This window comes from Arvicanthis niloticus, chromosome 11 (assembly GCF_011762505.2).
Source record: "Arvicanthis niloticus isolate mArvNil1 chromosome 11, mArvNil1.pat.X, whole genome shotgun sequence".
In the NCBI taxonomy this organism is placed as follows: Eukaryota; Metazoa; Chordata; class Mammalia; order Rodentia; family Muridae; genus Arvicanthis; species Arvicanthis niloticus.
Window position 1 is genome coordinate 74,651,536 of NC_047668.1, and position 10,157 is coordinate 74,661,692.

At 32.9% G+C, this 10,157-nt stretch overlaps 1 pseudogene; it reads left to right on the forward strand.

Moving 5' to 3' along the window:
• Window positions 1–1,248: 1,248 nt before the first annotated feature.
• On the forward strand, window positions 1,249–8,059 carry LOC117716869 (caspase-3 pseudogene; annotated as a pseudogene).
• Window positions 8,060–10,157: the final 2,098 nt, after the last annotated feature.

Sequence of the window (10,157 nt, forward strand, 5' to 3'; positions counted from 1 at the left end):
GAAATTCAAGGCATACACCTAAATATAATAAAAGCAATATACAGCAAATCAGCAGCCGACATCAAATAAATCAGAAAGAAACATGAACCAATCTTATTAAAATCAGTGATAAGACAATGGTGCCCACTCCCTATTTATTCAATGTCATATTCAAAATTCTAGTGAGAGCAATTAGATGCCAAAAGAATGTCAAAGTGATACAAATCAGAAAGGAAGAAGTCAAGATATGAATATTTGCAAATGATACAATAAAAAAGTGAGCCCAAATATTCTATCAGAACTCTTACACCTGACAAACAACTGCAGCAGAATGACTGATATAAAGTTACCTCAAACAAATCAATAACCTTTCTTTACAAAAAGGCTAAATGGGCTGAAAAAGAAATTAAGGAAATAATACCCTTCACAATAGTCACAAATAATATAAAATATCCTGGTGTCACTCTAACTAACCAACTGAAAGGTCTATATGACAAGAACTTCATGTTTGTAAAAAAGACTTCAGAAGATGGAAAGTTCTCCCTTGCTCATGGATTGGTAGATTTATCATTGTAAAAATGGCTATCTGACAAAAAGCAATCTATATATTCTATCTAATCCACATCAAAATTCCAACTCAATTCTTCAGAGACCTAGAAAGAGCAATTCTTAACTACTTATAGAATAACAAAAAAAACTCAGGATAGTGAAAACAATCATTTAAAATAGAGAAAACTGAAGAAATAAAAGGAGAAAAGATGTACATTTTCTTCCTCGGTGTTATTTTGCTTTCTTGACTTCAATATACAGCACTGGAACTTTATGTATATCTATCTATCTATCTATCTATCTATCTATCTATCTATCTATCTATCTCTCTCTCTCTCTATATATATATATATATATATATTTATATCTATATCATCTATATTCATCTATATCTATCTATCTATGTCTCTCTCTCTGTATATATATATATATATATATGTGTGTGTGTGTGTGTGTGTGTGTGTGTGTGTGTGTGCGCGCGCGCGCGTGTGTGTGTGTTGTGGTAAATACTAATATATACCTGTATTGACAAACATATAGCACTTTGTTATAGCAGATTGACATGAGGATATTCCTAAAGATCTTGAAAGTGAAAAAAGAAACATCCTTCCAGTACCTTATGATATGGACCACTGTCAAGTAAATTTTGAGATGGTTGCTAGTATAGGATCGCTCCAATTTCTTGAGATGGTTACTAACCTGCATCTTTGGATTTCCCATAAAACATTGGTTTATTCAAAATCCATTAATAATATTGAAGTAAAGACCATACATGGAAGCAAGTCAATGGACTATGGAATCTATCTAGACACCAGGTACAAAATAGATTATCTTGAAATGGGTTTATATATAATAATCAATAATAAGAGTTTTCATAAAAGCACTGGAATGACATATTGCTCTGGTAAGGATGTGGATGTAGTCAACCTCAGGGTGACATTCATGGGCCTAAAATACAAAGTCAGGAATAAAAATGATCTTACTCATAAAGAAATTATGAAATTGATGGATAGCGTTTCTAAGGAAGATCATAGCAAAAGAAACATGTTGTATGTGGTTTTTATTAAAGGTATTGTGGTGTGTTCCGGCTAGCTACCTGCATCTCCTGTCATGTTTACACACTAGAAGTGGCCAAAGGTACCAGGAGCACTGGCCCTAGACCCATGGGAAGTTAGTGTGGCTGCTGCCTCTGCCAATCATCTTTGTGAAGTCCATGTCCCAAAGCATGGCCCCCAGTTCAAATCTGACACTCTTGTAATGCTCACCCATGCCCCAGACAATATCTGCCATGCTCATTGTACTGGGTAGAAATAAGACTTTTAAAGCTTAAAGATTATCAAATTGATTTATATATTTGGAAATGCTCAATACACAAGATGCCCACACAATTAGAATTGTAACCCAATAGATAACCTTTTGACATGAATTGCTACCCGAGACTGCTAGCGACCTACATATCTTCCTTCATGTTCATTCCTCTCTCCCCTTCCCTTTTTTTCTCTCTGTCTTCCTCTCAACCCTGGTTTCACCTTCCTCTTCTACTGCCCAATCACCAAGCTCAACTGCAAGAACAATGTGGCAGTAAAATTCCTGTAACATATCACCCTTTCTATTAGAGTAAAAACAAAACAAAAACCACATAACTTTCCTTCTTTCTGTCCAATTAAAGACTCTTATCTCATATATAAACTGAGCACTATTGTCATGTTGTTATTTTAAGGTTCAAGATAGACCTAATACACAGTCTAACATTATCGTCAATAAAAAGATCCTTGTCATGTATCCGAACTTAAAAGACTCTAGTTCTGTACTTGCCTTATATCCTGGCTTTAGAAAGAATGTCATCTGAAAACCATCTTCTCAAATCTGTTCCCTCAAAGGAAATATCTTGGGTTGTCTATGAGACTGTAAGTCTTTAAGCCTGTCAGAAATCCAGAATGACTGAATTAACTACAGATATGGAAAGAACAAAGCACAGCTTCCAAAACATATATATAGACCACTGATTACCTGGACTGTCCCTATACTTCAAAACATTGGAGCATCTGGTCTTCAGTCTTCTGGCCCAGGATCGTCTGACAGACCTTTAATGCAAAATATTTAAGAGCTGATCACCCTGTCTTGGCAGATATAATCAGTCAATTATTCCACAAGTATGTTCGTTTTCTGAACAGTATTTTGTCTGTGGATGAGAAGAGCCAATTTTTGCCTGGTGGCTGTCTTACCACTACTGGAGTAACTCCAAAGGTTTCTTCTTAGAATCCAAGACAGGGAAGCTGTCAAGAGTAGACAGGTCTCTAGTCAAATGATCTTTAATAAAGAAATGTCTGCAACATCAATTCTCTGGACTTCTGATGTTTTTTGAAAACCAACTATCTATGTAAACCAATCTAGAATGCTGTTTATTAATTACTCTCAGCTATTTTTAATTAAAATCTAAAAAACACCCTAACAATAAACTCAGAGCCATGAATTTGCTATAAGCCCTTAACTCACAGGCTAATCATCTTAGATCAGTAACAAAGGTTAAAGAAGGACTGGGTGTAAGCCTTATACTCACAAAACTTTGAATGGAAGAAATTATACCAATAAAACCCTTGAATTTGTATCAAAATAAATTTTGTACCACATAAGAAATTATGACTTCAGCTTAGTAACAATTATACAGATTTCTACCTGTAACCGCAACAGCTTTTGTTTGTGTGATTCTAAGTCATGGTGATGAAGGAGTAATTTTTGGAACAAATGGGCCTGTTGACCTGAAAAAATTAACTAGCTTTTTCAGAGGCAAATAACTGCTGGAATCTGACTGGAAGACTGAAACTATCATACAAACCTGCTGGTGTACAGAGCTGGACTGTGGCATAGAGAAGACAGTGGAACTGATGAATATATGGCATGCCAGAAGATACTGGTGGAGACCAACTTCCTATATGCTTACTCTACAGCACACAGTTACTATTCCTGGAGAAATTCAAAGGATATGTTGTGGTACATCCACTTTGTGCTGTGATGAAACTGTACACACACAAGCTTGAATTCATGCACATTCTCACTCGTGTTAACTGTAAGGTGGCAACGGAATTTGAGTCCTTCTCCCTGGACTCCACTTTTCACTCAAAGAAACAGTGGTGGCATGTATGTTTCTGTTTTTTTTTTTTTTTTTTTTTTTTTTTTTTTTTTTTTTTTTTTTTTTTTTTTTTTTTTCTGTTGTTTTCTGAATGCCAAATGAAAAACCTGTCAGGAAGACTTTATTTCCCTCTCATTTAAATCAAATCTGATGTTCCAAGTAGTCTTTGAATGATACCACTGCCTAATAATGCAGGCACAATGCAGCTACCTCAACAATGCAACTACCTCAGGTAGTTGAAACAAAATTTAATTAGGAACAAATAAATGGCAATAATGGTACTATCATCATAGAAGAAATTACAAAGTTACCCTTTTATAATTAGCAAGATTTGGTGATGATGTGAATTTTGAAGTAATTGTGAAGCAGTAAAGCTTTGCAGTGATTATTTTATACTTCCTACTCATGTTAAGGATGTTATTCTTGCTTTCCTTAAATATACAGATGATAATGTCAAACGATATGTCTTAGAACTTGTATGTATAAGCAGAGTCAAAGGCTGGAAACCTTGTTTTGGAACTGATTTATGGAAATGAAGAGTTGGACCACCATAGCATACATTGTTAGTACTGGTTTTATGACAGTTGTCCAGGACACATATTTGTTATTTAAAAGAAACTGTGTTTTATTCTTGGAACAAAAATAACTTCAGTATTTATGTGAGAGGAAAATCATGTGTGAACTTGGTTGATTCATTCATTGAAGGCTACCATCCATCAGTTAGTGGACATGATAAAAAATATGTTAAGATACGCCAGCATATACTTGGCTAATGAGAAAACAAATAAAAACATGAAGATAAATTTTACTGAAAAGCATGGATTTTGAATAACTACCAGAAAAGTTTTTCAACAGCATTATATCTTACAAAATTCGAAATCACAGTAAAATAAGACCATGTACAAATTAGAATAGCTAAAATGTTTATTGGATGGTAATCCAAATCTGATAGATGGTATAGAAAATGAGTCACTTATTACTTTGTTGGTAGGAATGTAAGGTAGTGCAGTATGTCTTAAAATCCAAAATTACACTCCTGGGAATTTATTAGAGAAAAATTAAAATTTACATATGCAATTTTGAGAGATGTTTGTTTTAAATACCCCCAAACTAAAATAGTACTGATGTCTTTCAGCTGGTAAACTGAATATTGTGTTACATTACAAACATCAAACATTGTTTAAAAATGAGAGGAAAGTAAGAAGCAATTCATGGAAGAATTGGAATAATTTCTAGAGAACTAGTAAGTTAAAAGAGCCAATTCCACACAGGCACTGACTGTTTCATACCATTTATGAAATATAATTTGGTAGCAATGGAGAACAAGTCAATGCCACCAAGGATGGAGAAACTCAGGGTATACTGATGAAATGAACATAAAATGGTGATGGTAAAATGAGGAATCCCAGTTAGGTGAGAATATTCTGGCCTTGATGGATCAGTATCTTCATAATGGTTGTGATACCAAACAATAGTCTCAAAGAGTGTGGTCACTAGGATATACCTAATTATCTGGGACTTGATCTACATATTCATGTGAAACTTATGGTTAGTAAAAGTGAAAAATGAATTTCAGTGAAGAGATAGGACATATTCACAAAGTGAACTAATCAAAATAGAGTTAGAATATATGAATATCTGAAATTTCATTTGAGGTCACAAATAATATTTCCAAATACAAAATTATAGTCAATAACATCTAAAATAGTAAACATTTATTCATTAAATTTTACAGTATTAATATAAATATATTAAATGTATCAACAATTATTAAAATCTATAAAAAACAAATATTACATATCGATTAATATAATTTTAAAGGATATTGATTTACATATATATATCTGAAAGGAGAAGTAGATGCATATTAAATTACTATCAAGGATATCAATATTTTCTTGTCAGTAAATAATAGGATAGATGGACATAAACAAAGTAGTATTGGATTTTTAAACAATAAGATCAAACAATGTACATGATTGATATTTACAAAGAGGTTTACAGTAAGAATAAGCATGTGGCAAAATATATATAATTTTTACTTTGTTTTCTAGGGTAGGACATTTGTCCAGATAAGTTATATGATTGTACATAAAACAAGTGGGGGTACATTTAAATATTCAAATGTGACAAAACGTTTTCAGTTAAAAAGAGAAACCTAGAAGACTTTTATTGCCTTTGGAAGATAAATAACAATTTCAAGTACAAGACTATTTAAGAAAATAGAAAGCGAAAATTATTTGTTCTAAGTATTTCTTTGAAACAAAGTAAGTTATTTACATAAAGACAGAGAAATAGTTCATAACAGGACTTCTAGAATTAGAGCCCCTCCCCATCTATAGGCATGTACTGTACAGAACAGATACAAAGAAATTAATTTAAATTGGATTCTGTTTTCAGAGTAACTTTTTTTTTGTTGTTGTTGTTTTTTTCGAGACAGGGTTTCTCTGTGTAGCCCTGGCTGTCCTGGAACTCACTCTGTAGACCAGGCTGGCCTCAAACTCAGAAATCCGCCTGCCTCTGCCTCCCAAGTGCTGGGATTAAAGGCGTGTGCCACCACCGCCTGGCCAGAGTACATTTTTTAATCTATATCTATAAGAATAAAACAACCTCATTCCAATTTTTACAATTAAATAAAATAGAACATAATTTTGGATTTAAAATCTAATAAAATAAAAACCTAGAAGAAAACAGGTGAAGATGATCTGATTTGGGAAATGGAAAAAGAGGGCCTCTTTGGGAAGGAGAAGAAAGATAAATATAGACTAAGGAAAGAAAAGTGTTAAATGACATTATGAATCTTTGAGAAAGTCATAAAAATTAATCTTATTAAGTATTTGTCAAAACTATAGCACATGCAATAATATATATATATATATATATATATATATATATATATATATATATATATATCTTGGTTGACAGTGCTAACCCTGAGAGTCAAAGACTGCCTAACAAAAGTCCCAACAACACACATGTGGATACAATTTTGGACTGTGGGTCAAGGTTGTTTCAGAAACTCCCAAAGCATACTGCCTATTGATATTGTCTTGGTGGAACCCTAGAAGTGGGCTCAACTGCTGAAGAGGCCCTGAGCTGTACCTTACTTGAATGTTCCCTCCCTGAACTAGTCTTCATAGTACCAGAAGGCACCATTCAGGCTTCCAAAGGATGGAAGCAAATGTTGGTCCTACATAGCTGTGGTATTTATGAATCATATCAATGACCCACATGGCACAGTAAGCCTGGGGTTCCAGTAGTGACACACACATTCTGGTCATAACCAATATCTTTCTAATTGTATTCCACTAGAGGGAAATCATGCCTGGTACTGGAAAAATTAAACAACTTCCCAAGGCTATCTAAGACATGGATTTCATAGGAGAACCTACAATGACAACTTAACTGAACCAGCATAATTCTAACAATATTCTCAACATTTGTCCTTAAACCCACATAAAAGTATAGTCTTTACCACTCCTCAAGTAAACTTCACTGTGCAAACAGCAGAGACATCACAGGATATCACAGTCTAACAAAATGTAGAATTTTAGACATCATTATCAAAGGATACATCTTAAAACTTCTCCCATATCTAAGATTCAAGGAACATTGTGGACTGTATGAGGGAGCAGAAAGACTTAAGACCCAGAGGATCAAGGTATTTTCTGTGAGCTTCTAAATTCCAGTAAGGTCAGCCAGAAATTACACCCATAAAGTCTCACTAGCATGATTGACTAAATATGACATGAACAACAACAGACATAGAAGCAGAGAAAGCTGAAGAGGCCTCAGCCCTACAATGGCAACTACCAGCCACTAGGAAATGCTGAGATTGGAAGATAAAGACTTTTCCAGGGAAGAATTCACCAATTAATTATCTAATACCAAATAGTCAGCTCTGAAAACACACTTAAGAATAGCTATATACACACTGAACAAATTATATTTAGAAATGTATATGATGCGTATGCATAAATGTATATAATAAGACCTAATGAAAAAGGAGACCATGAATTTGTTGGCAACCAAAGATCATTATGTTGGAGGATTTGGAAGGAAGAAGAGAAAGAGAGAAATAATGTAATTATATTATGACCTCAGAAAGTATTTCTGACCCCAAACAGATGAGAATTTGGAAGAGTGTGATTAATGATGTAAGTAACTAATTAAATTTTTATCAAAGTAATTGACATATTTATAGAGATAGGAGAACATTAAGATTAACATGAGGGAAACAATCTCTTGTGTTTTATGGTACAGAATGATGTGTAGAAAAAGATGTGAAAACTATTAAATTCCTCATTGAAACAACTAGGCATATCATTAATTCTACTTTCAACTGCTTCCTAGACCCTAGGTCTGAAGTACCATCCTATCAACCAGATGAAGGTGACATGACTGGGCTTCAAGACCTACCCTCTTCCCAAGGTAAAAAGGAAGCAAGCCAGGAATAGCTCATTCTGAAATGTATTGGAAGCAGAGATGGTTTATACTGTAAGAATATCCAAATTGTGAAGACAAGACATTTTCAAATATGAATATATTTTTTGAAAGTTAATTACCTTCCTCATCATGAAGTTTTACTTATAATCACAACAAGCTTGTATTGAATACTAACTTTGTGATAGTGTTCGTTTAAATAATTTTATGTAATAACTCATTTGTGCTGATAATTTAATTAGATTAATATTGTCATTTTAAATATAAAAAAATGAGTAAGTTGATGAATACAGCATTGTATAGCAAAAACAAATGAATCTTGGCTTTGAACAGTTTGCCTTTTTCTAATATACCTTAAATAACACTCCAGAAAAGTAAGTAAAAATGAATGAATAACCAAATAGACAAACTGTATTTTTAAAACTATATAGTATACTTTAATACTTTATATAACATCTTACTTTTAAAGTCATAAAATACAATCATCATTATTAAAATAATAGTCTAACATTTTTCATTTCAAACTCTGCATCATTAACTGTGTCAGATATAGTATAGTTACAGAAAATATCCATTTGCATTGTACGATACTAGTGGAATGCTTTGCATTATTAATATAATATTAATAATTTATATGCTACAATCTATGAAGTACAGGAAACAATAAATAGACCTGAGTTTGGCATATTAGGTCCTGAAATGTTCTTTTAAGGTGCTAGCATTGAAAACTCCTTTTATATAACAGAATTTAAAAAAACTTTGAAGATTTCAGGCAGTGTGCACAATGTTTTTTAATCATATGCAACCCTTTGCCTTCCCCTTCTGCAGATATCCTTCTATCTTGAAATGTTTCTTTATATTTTTAACCCAAAATGTCTGTCCTGTGAATCCTATAAATGTGTCCTGTGAATCCTATAAATGTCTCAGGTAGGTTTAAATGTACAGCTTTCTGTATCTATACTATGTAAGACCATGATGTCTTTTCTCTCTGACCTGGCTTCATAATATATTCTAACATTTTGAAAGCTGACCAGCACTGTTTCTGACCAGTGGAGTTAACTCCTTTCTTTACTACTTCAAAAGTTGTTGCAGTCTTTAACAACAGGGTCTCACCATCGAGTTATGGTGGACAAGCAAAAAAAAATATATAATTTTAAAAAAACTATCAATAGCCTAAGATTGCAGCATTCTTAAAGAATGTTATGTTGCTATGCATGTAAATGCATTTCATCAAAATATTTTTGGTTCATGCTGACTGATCCTAGGAACCAAGAAGTGAATGAGATTAAGAAAATTCTTTCAAAATGAAACAAAAATCTCTAATATTTGCTAATGGCCAGGGTTTTCTCTATTGTCTTCAAGAAAGTCAAACATGTTTATCAGTAGGGGAAAATATTAAAATGGTTTATTAAATATTCAACCACTTTTTCTTTCTTAATGCATCTATTAGAAAATCAGTACCAGGTTACACATGAGGACTTGCTAATGGAAGATTAAGTAGCCTGCCTAAGGTCATACATATTGTCCGTGGGCATGAAAACCTAGAAAATCTGTCCTCTGATTTCCAGGTCAGTTTTCTTTGTGATAAATCAGCTTATTGTTGTATCCAATTGAGTTTAAAGCATGATGCGATTCTTTCTTGATATTTCAGGAATACATTTTTGAAATGATATTTTAACAATTAATTCCAAATACATGTGTATGGCCAGAAAGTTAAAAAATAAATAACAAAAATAAACCACCTTCTAGAAAATATATGAAGGAAAATAATTATCATTTCATTAATGAAAACAATTTGATACATGGTTCTTTATTACTGAGAATCATGGGAGGAAATTCTGCCTATTAGTGTTAAACATAACACTAAAAGCTGTATAGATTATTATTTTCAAGGCAATTTCATATTGCCAAGATTAAAACTACAAAACTAGAACATCTAGAATGAAGATGGGCAAATTACCCTAAGTTTAGAATTAATCAAAGTTAATGGGGTAAAAATTTTCTTATCAATATCTTTTATTCCTTTCTTCGGAGCAGTTAATTTCTCTAAGAATGA